Source organism: Alexandromys fortis, unplaced genomic scaffold (genome assembly GCF_014885135.2).
Source record: "Alexandromys fortis isolate MF-2015 unplaced genomic scaffold, M_Fortis_MF-2015_v1.1 scaffold_95, whole genome shotgun sequence".
Classification (NCBI taxonomy): domain Eukaryota; kingdom Metazoa; phylum Chordata; class Mammalia; order Rodentia; family Cricetidae; genus Alexandromys; species Alexandromys fortis.
The window spans coordinates 844,076-867,879 of NW_026067990.1; the positions used below are offsets into that span (position 1 = coordinate 844,076).

At 37.0% G+C, this 23,804-nt stretch overlaps 1 long non-coding RNA gene across 1 annotated transcript in view; it reads left to right on the plus strand.

Moving 5' to 3' along the window:
* Window positions 1-18,355, plus strand: part of LOC126512107 (uncharacterized) — a 110,904-nt gene extending 92,549 nt beyond the window's left edge. The window contains exon 3 of the long non-coding RNA XR_007594909.1: window positions 18,327-18,355. This is a non-coding gene — a long non-coding RNA (uncharacterized lncRNA). The remainder of the gene's footprint in view (window positions 1-18,326) is intronic.
* Window positions 18,356-23,804: the final 5,449 nt, after the last annotated feature.

Consider the following 23,804-nt stretch of genomic DNA (forward strand, 5'->3'; position numbering starts at 1 on the left):
TGAATATTGAATGTGAGTGTTCCTACCTCTATTTTCGTATAAGAGTATGCTTATAACTTTGTCTATATTGTATTGATACATCTACCATATCACAATGTACATGTATACCTCTGATACTATTTATGTAATAACATTGTTTACATTTGATATGTATTGACATTGTTTACAGGTGAAGATCATTGTCTTCATATATCGCACAGTTGTTTATTCTCTTAGTCTTCAAGCTAGATAGGTATTGAGAATTATATGTTTGTCATGTTTATTTTTAGGTTAATCAGGTCTTCTAGTTACATAGAGATTATATTTAGTATAGATAGTGTAATCTTCAGCCTTCTTAAAGAGCTGTAGAAAATGGCCTTTAATCTAACCTAGAATTCTGTGCCAATGAGACACAATTACTCCTAGCAATGCCACTCTACTCCCGAGAGAATGTTGAGCACCAAATACACTCCACTGGGAGCTTGTCTTCTTGGCAGAACTGTCCTTTGGGTTAAGAAAAGCCCATACCTCAACTACTGACAAAGATATGAAACAGGATTGTCTTATCTTGCCAAGACAGGTTAGGATAATTCTAAGAAAGTTCCTTGCATTTGATAATGGTATGTCACTTATGTTAGGCCTTAGCCAAAGTTGGTTGACTCAACATTGTGAACGAGAATTTGGATGACTGCCCAGGTAGTCAGTTGTCTCTGTCATTTGTTGCACATTTTGGATATCTCTCATTTGTTAAGAAATATTCATTCCCTTCTCAGATCTTTGATGGAGTTGAAGATTATATAATTGTAGTACTCTCTACCTTATTTAGACTTTTTGAGATAGGATGTTTAGCAAAACTTTTGTTCTCTATAGTGTTTGTTATATTTATTATTTGTTATTATTGTTTATAGTTGTAGTTGGTTTAGTTCTGTCTTATTTAGACAAAAGGGGGAGATGTAGGGTTAGGCCCACCCCTAAGGGGGCGGACTTGCCTCTGGTGAATGTTTACTGATAAATTGAGCGCAGAAGCCTGTGCTTCCCTTCCTGTTTCCTGTGCTCTGTGGGAACCTTGGTTTCGTGAGTCTGGTTTTTCCATTAAAGTTGTGCAAATATTTATTACAATTTGTCTTCATTAATCTAAGCCGCCACAAGTCTAGACTTAGAAAATTTAGCTAGAGGATTAATTCATTCCTAAGAACATACTGGGTACATTTTGAGAAGACTGCTGACTCAAGTGGGCTGGAGTGTAGGAGTAAAACCTACCATACTGTGCTTTTGGTCCTAGAATTTCAACTTCTCTTGATTATTCTTAGTCTTTTGGGTAGGTGGTTATTTTAAAGCATGAATCACTTCAATTATATATATTTAATGTGCTTGACTTAAGAGCATCCTCTGAAACTAGTAATGCTTTAGTAAATCCAGCAGTTATTTGTGATTTTCTTTAAAGAAAAGTTGCATTCATTGTTTCTAGTAGATGAAAGAAGTTTCAGGCTCATTTTGTGTCTTTCTGTGTTTATATTTTCTGTCACAGTGTCTGCTCATTTAATTATTCACAAATAAAACAATAGTTATTTTAAGCCTTGCATATTACATATATAAATTGCCTAAGAATTGTGATCTGACATAATAATCTTTCATAGTATAATTTACAATTTCACAGTAATAAAATTAATGCAAAGTAATAGCAGTGCTAAAAAAGGGAAGAAAATATTTAAGTTATAATGGCCAGCTACAATAAAAAATAATTTTTAGAATTTCTGGCTGATAACTTAATTGCAATTTATTATATCTGACAAATAATATTTATTATTTTTAACTTTTAAATTAATAATTTAACTCTAATTCTTACCTGTCCACAGTAGTTTAATAAGATTTCTAATTTTAATTAATTTCTGTAACAATTGTTTCAAATTCTATTGTTAAGGTTTTGTGTAAAGATGGTGTAGAAACATAGAAATTGTATACGTACGAGTATAGCTAGGGAATAAAAGATATCCAGACAGACCAGGAGATCCATCCAGAGGGGTAGGTGTGTGCCCACCCAGCCAGCAAGGCACCCTGGGAGCAGAATGCAGGCACCCTCCAATCCTTTAGTTTCTGGCCATTCAGAGGGGCTTCCCTCCACCTGCCTGCTTTCAATGTTTATCCCATCCCAGCTTGCTGCTACGCACCCCTTTCCGTCTTCAGGATTCTAGGATCCCCCAACTCAGCCTGCTTCTGGGCTGAGGGTCTGGGGACACAGTGGTGAGTGCTCCTCTGCAGGGGTTTCTTTGTTCCACAGGAGCCTGCACCTACCAAGCCCACCCTTTTGTCTACAAGGTCCTTGCCCAGGAAGAGGCCCTGCTCCTGTACCAGGAGATCCATCCAGAGGGGGTAAGTATGTATCCGCCCGGCTGGCCGGCTGCCCCAGAAATGGAGTACAGGTCCCCTCCAATTCCCTATACATTTCTGGCCATTCAGTGGTGTGTTGCCCTGGCTACTGGCTTTCTCTAGTTACCCCATCCCATCTTTTCCCCAAGCAGTCCTTTCCATGTGCGGGGTCTTTAGATCCACCACCATAGCCTACTTCATGGTGGAGGGGATCTGAGAGCCAACTCCAGTGCTGAGGGAACCTAAGAGAAGGCAGACAAAGAAAAACCTCCAAGTACACAGTTAGCCACAGCAAAGATTGGACCAAGACACCAAGACTCTCCTAACAGCATTTGAAGGAAGAGATGGGCAGGTGCCAATGCAAGACTTCCTCCAACAACCTGAAAAGCAACATAACAACAACAGAATATAGAGAGCATGCAACAGGAAGACTTGGATACTCTAATCCAGAAGAAGTAGAAGAAATCAACTTTATATGTAACATTATGAAAGTGATAGAGACCCTTAAATAGGATGTGAAAAACTCCCTTAAAGAAATGGATGAAAAGACTAACACAAAGTTAGAAGAAGTCAATAAATCCCTCAAAGATACCCAAGAAAAACAAGAAAAAGCAATCAAACAGATAATGGAAACAGTTCAAGACTTGAAAACTGAAATGGAGACAATGAAGAAAACACAAACCGAGGGATAGCTGGATATGGAAAATCTGGGTAAATGATCAGGAACTACAGAGACAAGTATACCCAACAGAATACAAGAAATAGAAGAAAGACTCTCAGATGCTGAAGATACTATAGAGGAAATAAACTCATTGATCAAAGAAAACAGTAAATCCAATATGTAACACAAAACATCCAGAAAATTTGGGACACCATGAAAAGACCAAACCTAAGAAAATTGGGCTAAAAAAAAAGAATTACAGCTCAAAGGCCAAGAAAATATATTCAACAAAATTATAGAAGAACACTTTCCCAACCTAAAGAAGGATACTACAAAGGTAGAAGAAGCATACAGAACATCGAATACACTTGATCAAAAAAAAATTTCCTCACCATATAGATATCAAAAGAAAAAACATACACAATAAAGAAAGAATATTAAGAGCTGCAAAGGAAAAAGGTCAAGTAACATATAAAAGTAAAACCTATCAGAATTACAACTGACTTCTTTATGGAAACCATGAGAGCCAGAAAGTCTTGGAAAGATGTGCTGCAGACACTAAGAGGCCATGGATGCAAGCCCAGATTATTATACCCAGCAAAGCTTTCTTTCACCATCGATGGAGAAAACAAGATATTCCAGGATAAAAACAAATTTAAACAATATGTAGCCACAAACCCAGCCTTACAGAAAGTAGTAGAAGGAAAACCACAACCCAGGGAAGCCAAGAACATCCATGATAACACAGAAATCTAACAACCTTCCACCAGCACAACTCAAAGAAGGGAAACACACAAACTCTAACACACACACACACACACACACACACACACACACAAAAACCGGAGTTAACAACTACTGGTCATTAATATCACTTAATATCAATGGATTCAATTCACCTATAAAAAGGCACAGGTTAAGAGAATGGATACGAAAACGGGATCCAACATTCTGCTATTTACAGGAAGCACACATCAACCTCAAAGACAGAAACTACCTCAGAATAAAAGGTTGGAAAAAGGTTTTTCAATCAAACGAACCTAAGAAACAAGCAGGTGTGGCTATACTAATATCTAACAAAGTTGACTTCAAACTAAAATCAATCAGAAGAGATGGAGATGGACACTTTACACTCATAACAGGAACAATTCATCAGGATGAAATCTCAATCCTGAATATCTATGCCCCTAATATAAAAGCACCCAAATATGTCAAAGAAACATTACCAGAACTCAAAGCACACATCAAACCCCTCACACTAATAGTAGGAGATTTCAACACTCCTCTCTAACCAATGGAAAGGTCAACCAGACAGAAACTTAACAGAGAAATAAGACAACTAACAAAGGCAATGAATCAAATGGACTTAACAGACATCTATAGAACATTCCACCCAAATAAGAAAGAATATACCTTATTCTCAGCATCTCATGGAACTTTCTCGAAAATTGATCACTTACTCGGTAACAAAGCAAATGTCCACAGATACAAAAAAATTGTAGTCCTGTGTACTATCGGATCACCATGGAATAAATCTTGAATTTAACAACAATTATACCCCCAGAAAGCCTACAAACTCTTGGAAACTGCACAGTCAACTACTGGACTGCCCCTGGGTCAAAGAAGAAATAAATAAAGAAATTAAAATCTTCCTTGAATTCAATGAAAATAAAGACACAACACACCCAAGCCTATGGGGCACTATGAAAGCAATGCTTCGAAGATAGTTCATAGCACTAAGTGCACTCAAAAAAAAAACAAAAACAAAAAACAAAAAAAAAAAAAAAACAGAGAACACTAACAATAGACACTTAACAGCACAGCTGAAAACTCTAGGAAAAAAAAGAAGCAGACTCACCCAGGAATAGTAGAAGAATGGAAATAATCAAACTGAGGGCTGAATTCAACAAAATAGAAACACAGAAAACAATCTAAAGCATCAATGAAACACAAAGCTGGTTCTTGGAAAAAATCAGCAAGATTGGCAAACCCCTTTTCAAACTAATCAAAAGACAGAGAGAGAACATGCAAATTAACAAGATCAGAAATGAAAAGGGGGACATATAAACAGAAACTGAGGAAATTCATAGAATCATTAGGTCTTATTACAAAAGCCTGTATGCCGCAAAATTGGAAAATGTAAAATAAATGGATATATTTTTAGATACTAATTTTTGGTACTATATATCAAAACTAAATCAAGGCCAGGTGAACAATTTAAATAGACCTATAAGTCGTGAGGAAATACAAGCTGTCATAAAAAAAACCTCCCAACCAAAAAAAGCCCAGAACCAGATGGTTTTAATGTAGAGTTCTATCAGGACTTCCAAGAAGAGCTGATACCTATACTCCTTAATGTGTTTCACATAATAGAAACAGAAGTCTTTGCCAAGCTCTTTATTTATTTTATTTTTTTTGTGGTTTTTCGAGACAGGGTTTCTCTGTGGCTTTGAAGCCTGTTCTGGAACTAGCTCTGTAGACCAGGCTGGTCTCGAACTCACAGAGATCCACCTGCCTCTGCCTCCCGAGTGCTGGGATTAAAGGCGTGCACCACCATCGCCCAGCTAGCCAAGCTCTTTTTATGAAACTACAGTTACCCTGATACCAAAAGTATGAAAAGACTCAACCAAGAAAGAGAACTACAGAGCAACCTTGCTCATGAACATAGATGCAAAAATTCTCAATAAAATACTAGCCGAATCCAAGAACACACCAAAAAATATTTATTATGATCAAATAGGTTTCATCCCAGAGATGCAGGGCTTGTTCAACATATGAAAATCGATCAATGTAATCCATTATATAAATAAACTGAAAGAAAAAAAAAACATATGAACATTAGATACTGAAAAATCATTTGACAAAATTCAACACCCCTAATCTCTCTTTTGGAGAGATTAGGTATACAAGGATCATACTTAAATATAATAAAAGCAATATACAGCAAGCCAACAGCTAATATCAAATTAAATGGAGAGAAATTCAAAGCCATTCCACTAAAATCAGTAACAAGACAAGGCTGTCAATTTTCTCCATATCTCTTCAACATAGTGCTTGAAGTTCTAGCAATAGCAATAAGACAACATACGGAGATCAAGGGGATTCGATTGAAAAGGAAGCAGTCAAACTTTTGTTATTTGCAGATGATATGATAGTGTACATCAGTGACCAACAAAACTCTACCAAAGAACTCCTACAGCTGATAAACACCTTCAGTGATGTGGCAGGATGCAAGATCAACTCAAAAAAATCAGTAGCCCTCCTATACATAAAGGTTAAAGAAACAGAGAGGGAAATGAGAGAAACTTCACCTTTTATGATAGACACAAACAGCATAAAATATCTTGGGGTAACTCTAACCAAGGAAATGAAAGATCTATTTGACAAGAACTTTAAGGCTTTGAAGAAAAAAATCCAAGAGGATACCAGAAAAGGAAGGATCTCCCATGCTCTTGGATGGCAATTCTACCAAAAGCAATCTATAGATTTAATGCAATCTCCATCAAAATCCCAAAAAAAACTCTTCACAGAACTTGAGAGAAGAATCATCAACTTTGTATGGAAAAACAAAAAAACCCAGGATAGCCAAAACAATCCTATACAATAAAGGTATTTCCGGAGGAATTACCATTCCTGACTTCAAACGGAATTACAGAGCTACAGTAATGAAAACAGCTTGGTATTGGCATAAAAACAGAGACGTCAACCAATGGAATCGAATCAAAGACCGAGATTTAACCCACAAACCTATGAACACCTGATTTTTGACAAAGGAGCTAAAATTATACTGTGGAAGAAAGAAAGCATCTTTAACAAATGGTGCTGGCATAACTGGATGGCAACCTGTAGAATAATGAAAATAGATCCATATCTATCACCATGCGCAAAACTCAAGTCCAAATGAATTATATACCTCAATATAAATCCAACCAAACTGAACCTGATAGAAAAGAAATTGGGAAGTAGACTGCATCACTTGGGCACAGGAGACCACTTCCTATGTTTAACCCCTGTAGCACAGACAATAAGAGCAACAATGAATAAATGGGACCTCCTGAAAGTGAGACGCTTCTGTAATGTAAAGGACACTTTCATTAGCCTGGCAGTGGTGGTGCACGCCTTTAATCCCAGCACTTGGGAGGCAGAGGCAGGCGGATCTCTGTGAGTTCGAGACCAGCCTGGTCTACAAGAGCTAGTTCCAGGACAGGCTCCAAAACCCCAGAGAAACCCTGTCACGAAAAACCAAAAAAAAAAAAAAAAAAAAAAAAAAAAAAAAAAAAAAAAAAAAAAAAAAAAAAAGGAAGGACAAAAAGACATCCTACTGCATGGGAGAAGATCTTCACCAAACCCCACATCAGACAAAGGTCTGATCTCCAAAATTTATAAAGAACTCAAGAAAGTAGACTTTAAAATTCTAAATAACCCAATTAAATTAAAAAATGGAGTACTGAACTGAACTGAATAGAGAATTCTCAACAGAAGTTCAAATGGCCAAAAGATATTTAAGGTCATGTTCAACTTCCTTAGAGATCAGGGAAATGCAAATCAAATCAACTTTGAGATACCATCTTACACCTGTCAGAATGGCTAAAATCAAAATCACCAATGATAGCCTTTGCTGGAGAGGTTGTGGAGAAAGAGGAACACTCATCCATTGCTGGTGGGAATGCAAACTTGTGCAACCACTTTGGAAATAAGTGTGGCGGTTTCTCAGGAAATTCTGTATCAACCTACCCCAAGATCCAGCAATACCACTCTTGGAAATATACCCAAGAGATGCCCAATCATACTACTAAAGTATGCTCAACTATGTTCACAGCAGCATTAGTTGCAATCGCCAGAACCTGGAAACAACCTAGATGCCCCTCAATGGAAGAATGGATAAAGAAAGTGTGGAACATATACACATTAGAGTACTACTCAGCCTTAAAAAACAATGACATCTTGAATTTTGCATGCAAATGGATGGAAATAGAAAACACTATCCTGTGTAAGTTAACCCAAACCCCCAAAGATGCATATGGTATGTACTCACTCATTAGCAGACTCTAGCCATAAACCAAGGACATTGAGCCTATATTTAACAAGCCTAGAAAAGCCAAATAATAAGGTGAATCCAAAGAAAAAACATATATAGATCCTCCTCGAAATTGGAAACCGAGAGAGATGGCTCAGTGGTTAAGAGCACTGACTGTTCTCCCAGAGGACCTGAGTTCAATTCCCAGCAACCACATGGTGGCTCACAACCATCTGTAATGAGATCTGGCACCCTCTGGCCTGCAGGCATGCATGGAGGCAGAATGTTGTATACATAATAAATAAAAGCAATCTTTAAAAAATTCGAAGCAGACAAGATCGCTGGGAAAAAGTTGGGAGCATGGGGGTGTGGGTGGGAGAATTGCAGTAGGGCAGAGAGAAGGGAGAAGAAAAGGATTGGGGAGAGCTTGGGGGAGTGGGTGGGTTGAGGAAGGGCAGATATAGGAGCAGGGAAGAAGATATCGTAATTAAGGGAGCCATGTTAGGGTTGGCAAGAGACTTGGCTCTATGGGGATCCCAGGTGTCCACCTGGATGTCCCCAGCTAGGTCCTTGGGCAGCAAAGGAGAGGGTGCCTGAGGTGGCCTTGTCCCATAGTCACACTAATGAATATCTTGAATATCACCATAGAACCTTCATCTGGTGATGAATGGAGATAGAGACAGAGACCCACATCAGAGCATTGGACCGAGCTCCCAAGGTCCAGTTGAAGAGCAGAAGGAGGGAGAACATAAGCAAGGTAGTCAGGACGGCAAGGGTTTGGTCCACCCACTGAGTGTGCCTGATCTAATGGGAGCTCATCAAATCCAGCTGTACTGGGACTGAACAAGCATGTGATCAAACCGGACTCTCCAAATGTGGCTCACAATGGGGGCTGACTGAGAAGCCACTGATAATGGTACTGGGACTTGTTTCTACTATGTGTACTGGCTTTTTGGGACACTAGTCTGTTTGGATGTAAACCTTCTTAGGCCTGGATGGAGAGGGGAGGGCTTTGGACTTCCCACAGGGCAGGGTATCCTACCTTCTCTTAAGACTGGAGGTGAGGATAAGGAACCTGAAATGACCCTATCCTATAGCCATACTGATGAATATCTTGCATATCACCATAGAACCTTCATCTGGCGATGGATGGATGGAGATAGAGACAGAGACCCACACTGGAGTGAGCTCCCAATGTCCCAAGGAGGAGCAGAAGGAGGGAGAATATGAGCAAAGAAGTCAGGACCACAAGGGGTGCACCCACCCACTGAGACAGTGGGGCTGATCTATTGGGAGCTCACCAAGGCCAGCTGGACTGGGACTGAAAAAGCATGGGATAAAACCGGACTCTCTGAATATGGCGGACAATGAGGGCTGCTGAGAAGCCAAGGACAATGGCGCTGGGTTTTGATCCTACTTCATGTTCTGGCTTTGTGGGAGCCTAGCCAGTTTGGTTGTCCACCTTCCTAGACATGGACGGAGGGGGGAGGACTTTGGACTTTCCACAGGGCAGAGAACCCTGACTGCTCTTTAGACTGGAGAGGGAGGGGGAGAGGAGTGGGGGGAGGGAGAGAGGAGTGGGGGAAGGTGGAGGGAAAAGGGAGATGGGGAGGGAAATGGGAGGCAGGGAGGAGGCAGAATTTTTTTTCAATAAAACAAAGATAAATTATATGTTTCTGCATTTCTGATAAAAAAGTAAAATAAATAAATGAAAAAACAAAGACTGGAGGTGAAGGGAGGAGGGTTAGTGGGGGAGCGGGAGGGGAACAGGAGGAGGAGAGGAAGTGGAAATTTTTGAATGGAAAACATAGATATTCACAAAAAAATCAGAAATATGTATAAAATGTCATTTGTAATAAGTTAAAACAAAGAATTCAAATTACTTCAAATGAAAAATGACTAACCAAATATATACAGTTTAAGACAAGATGACTATATGTGAATGAAATCAGATACAAAGTCCCACACTGCTCTCATTTTTCTGAAATATTCAGAGTAAGAAAATCTACAAACAGGAGTTAGATAAGTTTATGCTTTTGATAAAAAAGAGGAGAGAGATTTGGTGCTAATAAATAATTGGTATGAGATTTCTTTGTGTATTAATGAAATTAACATTTGATATTCATGATGATTGCATAACTTTGTGAATATATAATAAATGACTGAACTATAAAAATTTTGTGAATATATTATAAACTGTTGAAATAAAAGATTTTAATAGAGCAAATTTTAGTTAGTCATTTTTTTAATAAGTTATAATTATTTGAAGAAACAGCATAGAAATTACTTAACCAGCTTTCAAATAATACAAGAATTTTATATCCCTTCTATTCTAAATAATACTCTCCATGTGACACACTGAACACAAACAAAAACCTGTCATAAAATAATAGTCATTTTCAGCATTTATCTTTTATGGAATGTGACTATTGAAAGGTTGATTAGAGATCAAATAGGTACTCTATTTTTAGGAATATTTTTCAAGTTAATTGAAATCTCATACAATGAGTGTTGATTGTGCAGGTAAATAGGGTGTGGAAAAGTGCTATTTTTATACCAAATTGATATATGGAAATATATCTCCAGAATAGAGCTATTTGTTTTGTTTGATTTCTTCTTTTTCCCAACTGGAAAAATATGAAAGCCAGAAAATGTGTAGTTATGGTTAACTTTGTGTGGCTCACAGAATATTAGAAATGTCGATGGAATGGTATCAAGTTGCCATGGATCAAGACTATTGTTTATAGCCAAGCAAATCAAATGTAGAAACTCCCAATTTCTTCAGCTCTTTTACAGATGTCAAGAAGTGAAAAGAAAAAAAAAACAATAACTGAAATATAGCAATAGGGATGGTAAAAGCACAAAAGCCTATTTTTTTTTTTAAAAAAAATAGCAATTATAGTGGTTAGTTTACATAATAAACAGACATGAGTTGTCTTAGTTAAGATGTTACTGCATCTTATTTTATGAGGAGTTTAGGGCCTTATCTTTATTGTAGAAGTGGAATAATCTAAGGGGTTAGAATTTATTAGACTCATATCTAATGAATATCATTCTCAGAAATTGAACTTTGATATTTTTTTTCTTTTTCCTCGGGGCTCTTTTCATGATGCACTTTGCTACTAATATCTACATGTCTGGTGAGTACAATAAAAACATATTTTCGATCTTCACATGCTGCAATAGGTCTTGAGGGAGCAAAAATGTCAGGTAATCAAATGATTCAAAATTTGATTTCTTCACACAGCATAGTGTTTTGTTAAATACTTATTGTTCATTGCATTATAAGCAATGCAGTTGTTACACTCTGTTTTCTTGGTACTTTTATCTGATTTCATCAACTCCCCAGAAGAGGCTTGTAAATAGAATAATAAATTGACTTTTGTTGCCGAGAAAGTACAAGTCTAGGTAGGTTTTTGCCGCAACACAGCTTTACAAACTTATACTACTCTACTTAACCTAGTTGCAGTTCTTGCATGTACAATAAAATAATAGGAAGCAAATTCATATCAAATATTCAATTAGTTAAATGTACAGTGGATATGCCATCCACCATTGCATATGCACACAAAATCAAAGGTATAAATAGATTCACCACAAGCAGCTGGTATATGCAATTACTCTGCCTAGTTAAAATAATACAAGTGAATGGACTAGTATATCTTGTCTGGCTTAAAGTAAAGGCTTCACTCATAGAACTCTGTGATTCCAATTTCCATATTTCAATATTTTCCAAGTGGGCTTTTTAAAATATTTCATGTGTGTTAAGCTAAATATTACTGTCTGAAGAATTTTGATTACTTAAATAATATATCCAGGGCATTCTTTTGTTTCAACATATTGTATTGTAATTCTGATTTATGAATATATGGGTGTACTCACTGATTAAGTTTCTTTCTTACTAGAAGCTATATTATGTCAGAGACCATTTCTTTTTCATTTGCCAATGTATTTAAAAAACCAAGAATATTTCTTACTTCATCCAATAAACAGCAGGAAGAAGTTTTGACAAAACTATGCCCATATTCTTAAATGTTGTCTATAAATGATTGCATTTAAAGGGGAATATACTATTGAAATTTGCATTGGTATGAATCTTGGTTTACTCATAAAAGCTTAAAGTCAATTTTGTTATATGTATATTTCTTCTCTTGATTAAGATATTGTGTTTGTGCAGCTCATTTACAAAATTATAATGTATAATTAAGAAATACAGGTTAATAGATAATCACCTGTAAGAGTCAAGCTTGTAGTAATGTTAGTTATTTTTTTAGATATGGAGAGATATATTTCAGTTAGATAGTTATTCTTCCAATCTTTCAAAGACTAGAGAATATGGCATTTAAAGTGGTTTAAGTAGTTAGGACTTTTCATGAAAATGAGACACATCTGTTCCTGGCAGTACTAATTACTTCAAGAGTAAGATGGGCACCAAACAGGTTCCTTATGGAGTTGGTTAGCCATTTTTGCAAGATGCTGCTCTTGCCTGGACTGCTTGATGAACTTAACATGTGGGACTCACAGAAAAATGACTGGTAAACTTGTCTAAAGGTGAGGTGATCCTTTGGGGCTCCTGCTTTAAGAAAGTGTCTGCTAGAAATTCTGCAGAATATAGAAGAAAGTGACTGATCACCTGCAAATATAGGCAGAATTGTCTTTGAAATTTTCTGCTTCATGAAAAATCCTGTGGGCCTTTAGGCTGAATATGGATACCCCAATGTTTCAAAAGAACAGGCAGCAAGATGTTTCTGTCAATCCTGGAGATTTGGAAGTTGTTTACAATTCACTTCCTATTTACTTAGGTAATATTATAACCTTCTGGAGTCTTTGATGTAGTTGAAGAATTTATAGTTATATTTATAGTTTTTCTTAGTTATGCTAAAAAATAAAGGAGATATAGATATTGTAACTGTAATTCTTGCTTGATACCTGTTTTGTTATATGTAATTTTACTATGTTAAAGATAAATCCTTTTTATTTAAACAGAAAAGGGAAAGTAATGTGAGATTCACCTCTGTATGCTATGAATAGCATTGGTTAATAAAGAAACTGTCTTGGGCCTGCACAGGGAATAGAGTTTGGCAGGGAAAACTAAATCAAATGCTTGGAGAAAGAAGGGCAGAGTGAAAGAGAAGCCAGGGAGCTACTGCCAGAGTCAGACATGCCAAAACTTTACCCGGTAAGCTACAGTCATGGGCCAATACACAGATTAATGAAGATAGGTTAAATTAAGATGTAAGAGTTAGCCAATAAGAAGCGAGAGCTAATGGGACAATCAGTGATTTAATTAATATAGTTTCTGTGCGACTATTTTGGTTCAGGGTGGCCAGGGATGAACAAGTGACCTGCAAGATCAAGTGGCCTGCTTCTACATGGGACCTACACATAAGAGTGGTTTATGTACCCAATGAGACACCATTGGAGAAAACATAATTTTTCCTTACAAGGGGATTTAAATTGGAGATAGCATCTTTATTAAAGATGGGATATTATATCCACTTAACCCCCAATCTGTCCTGTATGCAAGATATTCTTCATGTGGTAATGATGACACAGACATGGAAGTGGTCAAGCATTGTCTGATTCAACTTAAAGCCCATGCAACAAGAGGAAGATAATGCCCAATATTGCCTGGATGAACAGGAACTGGATATTGGATAGCCCAGAGATCTAAGGTAGAACAAAATATGACTGGCAAAAAAATCAATGAAATGTTTCCTTATGATATTCTACTATACTCTGCAATCAATACTTTGTCGATTCATAATAAGGGAGGTTTTTCTCTGGCAGCAGATGTGAATGGACACAGAGACCTACAGCCAAACATTATGGGGGATGGATTATAAACTGAGGTCTTTATTGGGTTCCTTCTGTGATGTAGAAGAGGGGTATAGATTTCAGGAGTTAGAAGGGATAAAGGACACCAACAGAACTTGGCCTACAGAATCAACTAAGCAGGACTCAAATTGGCTCACAGAAACTGAAGAAGCAAGTACTTGGCCTTAATAGGTCTGCTTCAGGTCCTCTGTGTCTATATTATTGAATTTAACTTGGTGTTTTTGTGAGACTGTGGGATAAGGTTTTCTCTTTTGTCTGCTCTTGGGACTACTCCCTTTATATCATGTTATCTTGTAGATCCTTGATATAAGGCCATTTTCCCTTGTCTTATTGCATCTTGTTTTTGTCATGTTTGGTTATGGTCTTTTGGAGGATTGTTATTTTATGACTAGGAAACAGGAGGAGAGTAGATCTGGGGAATATGGGAGGTAATGGGAGCTCCAAGGAGTAGGGGGAAAGGAAACTGTGGTCTGAATGTATTGTATGAGAGAAAAATCTGTTTTCAATTAGAATCTTTTCTATATTTTCAATTAGATCCAAGAATCCTTTTTCACAGAAAAATCCCATCTTACTCAGACATCATGTTCTTGGCCATTATGTAATTTACAAATACATTCATTTTGCTTTATCTTTTGTCTACAAATTTAGTGATTACATCTTCTGTAAATGTGCAAACATTTATTAATTTTAGTAGTTATTATTGCTTTTTAACTTCTCATTTTTCTCATAAATCTGGTTCTTCTAAATGGTACTCTTTAAAAACAAAGATTACATTTTCTTCATTTTTTTTCCTTCCCAGGATATAAAAATGTGCTGGGCATTCACTAGATATTCAGTAAACTTATGATATTTTATAGAATTTAACTTATATTATGATGAGATCTTTGACCAAGGGAATATACTTTTTATTCAAGAATAATATATATTAGAAGAATAGAGTCATTTTGAAAAACATAGATGCTGCTACTCTTATGCATAGGCAAGAACAATAGCATGGTTTATTTGTTTAGGGATCTTGTATGAAGAAGAGGAGAATGATTCCTGAGTCAATTCATTCCTGAATCAATTCATCCATGTGAACACATGCTTAATGAATAAAGAAACTGCCTTGTCTTTTGATAGGTCAAAACTTAGCTAGGTGGGGAAAACAGAACTGATATTTGGGAGGAAGAAATGAGAGTGAGAGAGAAGCCATGGATCCTCTGCCTGAGATGGACACTGGTTAGAATCTCTGGTAAGCCACTGCCAGTTGGTGATACACAGATTAATGGAGATGGGTTAAACTAATATTTAAGAGTTAGCCAATAAGAAGTTAGAGTTAATGGCCAAACAATGTTGTGTGGTTATTTCAGGTGTAAGGTAGCTGGGCAGCCAGGGCAAAGAAGCAGCCCTCTTCTTACAACATACATATTAGCCTGAACAAGATAATCATAAGTCAAACACAGAAACAATAATGTTAGAAGAACATGGCCATTTTTGAAAGGCATAGATGTTGCTACTCTTGAAAAAAAGCAAGAATATAGTTAATGTGACTGTTTAGGGCTCAAGTTTTAGTGTCTATTTTAGTGTATATTGCCTTGCCTTCCAGATTATTTTGGTTATAATTTGTAGTGTATTATAGAAATTACATTTGTAATGATAAAAATGTGTGTTTAAAGTATAGATTTAGAAAATACATCTTTATTTTGAAGAAAGCCTAATTCATCAATAATATCCCTAACTGGAACAAACCATTGTTTATATACCAGTTTCTTAATATATTGGTATCTGTTTATTTAACTACATTTAGTACTTTTAATGTCAGGTTTTTATCCTTTTATATATGGCAATGAACAAAACAAAAACCTTAACTACTTGTGGTTTTCATTAGAGTTATAGAACAAACAAGATGTTAGAAAGATGGATAAATAGATTAAAATAGAAAGGAAGGAAGATAGATGATAGAGAAATAGATATAGGATAGAGAGATAGATGATAGACATATAGATGATAGATAGATGCTAAATAGATGATAGATAGATAGATAGATAGATAGATAGATAGATAGATAGATAGATGATAGATAGATAGATAGATGATAGATAGATGATATATATATAGATAGATAGATAGATAGATAGATAGATAGATAGATAGATAGATAGATAGATAGATAAAACTAATCTTGTTAAAACAAAGAATTCTGGAATTGAATTTCAGAGTTTCTTGCATGTTTTCAGAAGATATTCATGTCATTTGTTACTGGATAGTTTTGAAACCCATACAAGTTAGGGCAGTAGTAATAGCAGTAGAAATGATAGAGAGCTGGTGAATTTGGTTAGAATGATAATGGAGGAAGGTAATTGGTTAATTATAATAAACCAACTGCTTGGCCTCATAGCTTAGAACATAGATGGGAGAAGTAAACAGAATAGGATGCTGGGCGGAAGAGGAAGTGAGGTCAGACTCTGCTCTGCTCCGGGAGAGCCTCCACAGCTCTGCTCTGGAGCAGAGACACCATGCTCCACTCTCCCAGGATGGACAGAGGCTAGAATCTTCCCGGTAAGCGCACCTTGGGGTGCTTACACACATCATTAGAAATGGGCTAGTCCAGGTGCGAGAATTAGCCTGTAAGGGCTAGAGTTCATGGGCCAAGCAGTTCTTAAATGAATACAGTTTGTGTGTTGTTATTTCGGGCATAAGCTAGCCAAGCGGCCGGGGTGTTGGGGACGCAGCCCCGCCGCTCCTTATTTCAACAGATGGTTGCCCAACGTGAGGATAACTGAAACCACAAAAAGCCTGAGAAAACTTGGGAAAGAATGGAGTGAAGCATGTTTTCTTGGTAGCAGAAATTTCTTGGGTCTGCTCCGCTTGCTAGAGGCAAGCAAGCACTCTTATCTAAGAGAGGCTTCCTGACTCAGCTTCAGCTGCAAAACCCTGCAGCTCATTAAGAGGTCCTGCCACAAAACACTTAAACGGTGTTGGTGAAAAGCTGAACGCATGCTTTTCGGTTTTCAGCCGTAGCAGGAAAAAAGCTGTGCTGTTTAAAAATGCCGGCTTTCTGGGCCATCCTGCCAGGGCAAACTCTGACTGAGGCAGGAGGGCCAACTACCGAGAGAGGACTTGACTGTTGTCTGTTGTAGCTCGCTGGCTGGCAGGGACCTTGAAACGCCATAGAATTGTGGCTATAAACATGGCTACAGCCTGTATCTCCGCCATGAGGCTGGAAAGCTAAGGAATGGACTGGATCTAGCTGGCAAAGCCACGGCTTTAATCCTACTCATATTGCTCAGTAATTTAAAGGCTCGTGTGGTCAGAAAAAGAGAGATATACAGTAAAGAGATTCAAAGACAAAGAAAATGTTTAAATGATTTACAGTGTGTTAAAAATATATGCAAGCTAAAAGTTAAAAGTTCTTAAAAAAAAAAAAATAAGAAAAAGAGAAGTTGTGTGTGGTAGTACACGCCTTTAATCCCAACGCTTGGGAGGCAGAGGGAGATTGACCTCTGTGACTTCAAGGTGTGGTAGCACACGCCTTTAATCCCAGTGCCTAGAAGGCAGAGACAAACAGATCTCTGTGAGTTCAAGGTGTAGTAGCAAACACCTTTAATCCCAATGCCTGGGAGGCAGAGACAGGCGGATCTCTGAGAGTTCAAGGAGAGCCTGGTCTACAGAGTTATTCCAGGTCAAAGAGATACAGAGAATATAAAATTAAAAATAAACGAAATAGAGGTTAAAATAAAGCGTACAAAGATGGAAAATACACAGAGAATCTTGATACTGTATACTATTATGCTCTCTTTGAATTGTTTGAATGCTGAGGAAGGAGCAACAGCTGCCAAAAGATATTTGTTTATAAATGCTGCTGAACTAATCCAACGTAGAGATTTTGATGCCTTGACTTTGAAATTTGGATCTAAGGACATGATACTTTGGAAAGGAGTTTCTTTTTTTGTTTTCACAGAGGATGAGACCCTGTTCATTTCTTCTATTCCGATATGGTATGATGGACCACGCCCTCCTGAACGGTTGCTGTGAATACCTTCAGAAAATTGCTTCGCTCAACTGCCAACTGAGATGAAACTAGCACACAGGTTATACCATGAAAGACCTAATTAACGACGCCCCCATTCAGCAGGAAGCAGTTTGGAGAGAAAAAACTGCGCCCATGTTCCCAAATATTGTTTATAAATGTTCTTTTACATTTAAAGGGGGATATGATATAGATATGAATAATTTGCATTAGTATAGATTTTGCTTTATTGATAGAGATTTAAGGTCAATTTTGAATGTATATAGGTTGTTAATGAATAATCATTAATAGTAGTTAAGCTTGTAGTTATGTTAGTTAAGATTTTCTAGATGTGCATAGATATATTTTAGATAGGCATTCTTCATATCTTTCAAAGGCTAGAGAATATGGCATTTTACATGTTTTAATAACTTAGGACTTTTCATGACAATGAGACACTCTGCTCCTGGCAGCACCAATCTACTTCAAGAGGAAGATGGGCATCGAAGAGGATCCTTATGGAGTTTGATAGCCATTTGGGCAAGAAACTGCTCTTGCCTGGACTATTGCATAAACTGGACACAGAGAACCCGCAGAGAGAGGACTGCTGAACTTGCCTAAAGGTGAGATGATCTTTCGGGGTTCCTGATTCATGAAAGAGTCTGCAAGACATTCTTCAGGACAAGCAGATAGTGACTGCCTTTGAAATTTCCTGCTTTGTGGAAATGTCTGCTGGAAACTATGGGCCTGTAGGCCGAAGATGGATGCCCCAACGGTACAGAGGAACTTTGGGTGACTGTCCAGGCAGCGAGATGTCTCTGTCATTTCTAGAGCTTTGGATGTTAAGTTAAAGCCTTCTTTTTTTTTTTTTTAAACAGAAAAAGGGGAAGTGATGTGGGAGTGTCATATATCAATCTGTTGATTTCATTGGTTAAGTTATAATAAACCAACTGCTTGGCCTCATCTTGGAACATAGATGGGAGGAGTAAACAGAATAGAATTCTGGGCGGAAGAGGAAGTGAGGTCAGACTCTGCTCTGCTCCCGGAGAGACCCGACAGCTCTGCTGGAGCAGAGACGCCATGCTCAGCTCTCCCAGGCAGCTGCAACCCACGATGGACTTAGGCTAGAATCTTTCCGGTAAGCGCACCTTGGGGTGCTTACACACATCATTAGAAATGGGCTAGACCAGGTGCGAGAATTAGCCTGTAAGGGCTAGAGTTCATGGGCCAAGCAGTTCTTAAATGAATACAGTTTGTGTGTTGTTATTTCGGGCATAAGCTAGCCAAGTGGCCGGGGTGTTGGGGACACAGCCCCGCCGCTCCTTATTTCAACAGAATGATTATGAAGGATTGTGACATGAGAAGCCTCATGTAATCATGATACATATACTATTAAATAACTGAAAGGAAGTGTCTTAGTGAGCAGATGCCAAAGCAAAAATGTATGAAGAATGAAATGTACTGGTATGTTCTTGAAGGAACAGAAGGATGTAAAATGATAGAAGCCTAGTATATAGATTACTGACAGAAAGAATGAATAATTAGATGTATTTCTAGTCTTGATCAAATACAACTGTGTCTTTAACATCTCTTTGATAAGAAAAACACATATTATCTAAAAGTGCATAAATAAGCATATGTAATTAATAATTGTTGCAATTTTTCTAATTTCATTTTCTAATTTTAATAATAAAACCACAATAAAGTTATTTATATTTATAATTATATATATTATAATTATACTAATTTGGATCATATCTTGTTGTGATGTTTTGCTTTATTTTTAAAGCAATGGCTTTCTTATACCCAATCAATTTCTTCACTATTAAGTATAATTATAATATTCAGTAAGAAAATGTTTTCTATATCTTGTTTTCTAATAACGATGCTCAATGAGGATATAAAAATTGGTGTAGGAGGGTCATCTGTCTATGTGTTACTTTTATTGGTTAATAAAGAACCTACCTTGGCCTTTTGATAGGCCAGCCCTTAGGTGGGTGGAGTAGAATTCTGGGAGAAAGAAAGCAGAGTCAGGCAGACGCCATGAATCTCTGGCCCGAGACAGATGTAGGTTAAGATGTTTCTGGGTAAGCCACAGCCTCATGGTGCTACACAGATTTAATGGAAATGGGTTAATCAAGATGTGAGATTTAGCCAATAAGAGGCTAGAGCTAATGGGTCAGGCAGTGTTTAAGTGAATACAGTTTCCGTGTAATTATTTCGATAAAGCTAGCCGGGGCAACCGGGAGCTGGACAGGATGGAACAAAGGGCCCTCACTCCTCTCAGGCTGTGGGAAGTGGCCTACTGCTCCTTTTACAACAAAAATGTGCAACCTCATGAATAAATAAATGATTCAAATTAAAAAAATAACAAAGCACAATTTTCCACCTATCATAGCATACGTTAAAAGGACTGATAATACCTAATGACTGGTGTAGTTATGAGAGAATAGATACTAATATTTTGCTCTAATTCAAATTTTTAAAAGTATAATTTTAACTTTCTTTATTAAGCCCACATTAATGAGGTTTGGTTTTTCTCCAAGCATGTATGTAAGTTCTATTTTAAATGTATTTTTTATTCATTTTTTGAAATGTGATTTAGAACCCAGACTATCCACTTGTCCCTGTTTCATATTACTGTGTTACTTTTGTTGGGCTAGTAAATTACTTCCCAAATAAGCTGTTACATAATAAAACATATGTTTTTATACAAGTAACTATTTGACACCTTTTTGCAGATTTTCTGTATTAGAGGTTAGCAAATTAGTCTGTGCAATGTATTTGAATGGCCACTGGGTCAAACTACTATTTTATGAACACTTGGACAGTTATATCCAAATTTAACTGTACTTTAATTTGTACAGTTGCAAAGATGCAGAAAAAAATTTAAGTATTTCCTAGTAAACCATTTTCAGAAAAAAATTTGTGATGCCAGTTAAAATATTTTGTTTCATTATTTATTGGAATCAATATGTTTTATAAATGTCTAAGAATTACATTGGTGTTAATGTATTATTAGTTTTAAATAGACCTCAGTTTTACTTATTTGCCTTATAAAATATATGATTCTTTAGTAAAATTGCACTACCTCATTTGCTACTCTCTGTCTTGACATATACTTACATATGACCTTGCTACTGTTTCAAAAATTGAATGTGTGTTTTGACAATTATTTTGGGGCTACCTTAGTATTAATGTCTTCACTGATTTCAGAGTATAGGTTGAGTGTAAAGGGGAGATTCTGAGCATCTGAGAAATCTGCTCTTAGAAACAATCACATGATGTTCCAAATGCACTGACTTGACTTCAGGCCTCAATTTTCCAATAGTCGTATAAGAAGTGAATAAGTAAAAGTTTCCCCTCTTTACTCAGTGATCATGTATAGAACATTTCTCATGAGACAACTTCTAATGTTACTTTAGATAGGACTATCTTTTCTAAAGATCATTTCATTTAGAGAGTAAAAAATTGTCTACTGTAGCCTTAGTTTCCAGACCTGCTTCAAGTACTACAGTTCAACATTTTCAATGACATATGAGAAAAGTACATTGAGTACAAAAATGTTTAGAGTTGGCTACTTGTATATGACATCCTGATTCTTTTACTTTTGTTTTTCAAGACAGGATCTCCCTATGCAACTTTGGAGTCTATTCTAGATTTGCTCTGTCGGCCATGCTAACTTCAAACTCTCAGAGATTTGCCAGGCTCTACCTCTCAAATGCTAGGATTAAAGGTGTGATGTCATATTCCCCTCTGTATGCTGTGAATACCGTTGGTTAATCAAGAAACTGGCTTGGCCTGATAGGGTGGATAGGTGGGGTAAACTAAAGTGAATGCTGGGAGAAAGAAGGGCAGAGTCAGGGAGAAGCCACATAATCCTTGCTAGAGGCAGATGCCAGATGGAACTTTACCCATTAAGCCATAGCAATGTGGTGATACACAGATTAATAGAGATGGGTTAGTTTAGTATATGAGTTGGCCGGAAATACGCTTAAGCTATCGGCTAAGCAGTATTGCAAATAATATAGTTTATGTGTAATTATTTCAGGTCTGAGCTGCTGGACAGCTGGGAAACAAAGAAGTAGCCTTTTGCAACATTGGTGTGCACTACAATAACCCAGCTGACATCATGATTCTTATTGCAACCATCAGGGAAATGCAAATCAAAACAACTCTAAGATACCATCTTACATTAGACAGAATGGCTAAGATCAAAAACACCAATGATAGCTTATATTGGAGAGCATGTGGAGTAAGGAGAACACTCATCCATTGCTGGTGGGAATGTAAATTGCACAATCACTCTAAAAATCAATATGGCAGTTTCTCAAAAAATTAAGACTCAACCTATTACAAGACCCAGCAAAACCACTCTTGGGTATATACCTAAAGGATGCTCAATCATACCACAAGGATATTTGTTCAACTATGTTCAGAGCAGCATTATTTGTAATAGCCAAAATGTGGAAACAAACTAGATGTCAATCAATTGAAGAATGGATAAAGAAAATGGGATACATTTACACAATGGAGTATTACTAAGTGGTGTTGGAGGGAGGCTGCTTGTTTGTCCTGGCTGCCGGGAACTGAATTAATCACAAAGAAACCATATTAATGAAATCACTGCTAAGCCTATTAGCTATAGCTTCTTGTTGGTTGACTCATACATATTAATTTAACCCATTTCTATTAATCTCTGCATTGCCACGTGGCTGTAGCTTATCAGCTAAAGTTCCTTCTGGATCCAGTGGGGCTACATGGCTCTCTCTGACTATCCCCTTCTTTCTCTCAGAATTCAGTTTAGTTTTTCCCACCTAGCTAAGTTTTTCCCTGCTGTGGGTCTAAAGTAGTTTCTTTATTTATTAATGGTAATCACGGCATACAGAAGGGAATCTTATATCACAGTGGTAAAAACCAAGGACTTCTTGAAATTTACATTCAAATGAATGCAACTAAAAAAAAAATCCTGAGTAAGGTCAAGGTAACCCAGACCTAGAAAGAAGAACATGGTATTTACTCACTCATAAATAGATACTAGTTATAAAGTAAAGGATAATGATGCTATAGTCGATGACCCTAGAGAAGCTAAGTAACAAGTTGAATCTTAAGAAAATCATATATAGCCGGGCTGTGGTGGCACACACCTTTAATCCCAGCACCCAAGAGGCAGAGGTAGGCTGATCTCTGTGAGTTTGAGGCCAGCCTGGTCTACAGAGCTAGTTCCATGACAGGAACCAAAAGCCATGGAGAAACCCTGTCTGGAAAATAAAAAAAAAAAAAAAAAAAAGAAAAATAGAAAATCATATATATGTACACCTAGAAAGGGGATATAGTAAAAATTTGAGAAAATTGGGAGCATTGGGGTGGGGGGAGAAGGAAAAGTGGGAGAGGAAGGAGAGAAGAGGAGGGGGAGAAAGAAAGAAAAAAATAGCTAAATGTGATTATATTTGAGTTGCTTTTTTATGCTAATGTTACATTAATTTATTAATGTCTTATTAAATATAAATAATTAAGTAATTAACTACTTTCATAAAATGAATAAAAACTGAAAGGGAAAACTATATTTTAGCAATATTACACAAATTCTATAATGATCCAGACATCATATTTTCTCTGGATTTTTTTTTACTGAAAATAGATTATTCCCTAACACAATACATCCAAACCACAGATTTCTTACTCCCTCTGGTCTGCCTAGATTTCCCATCTCTTCTTTCCTTTATAAACTCTTCTGTTTCCCTTTCAGAATACAGCCAGCCTCAAAAAGACAAGTGTTTACCAGGACAAAGCACAATACAGTAATGCTAGGAAAAAACTTTGCATATTGGGGCTGGACAAGGAAACACAATAGGAGGAAGAACCCAAAGAGCAGATAAAAGAGTCATAGATGTACCTGCTCCCACTATGTGGAGTCCCACAAAAAGTTAAAACCGGCAACCACAACATAA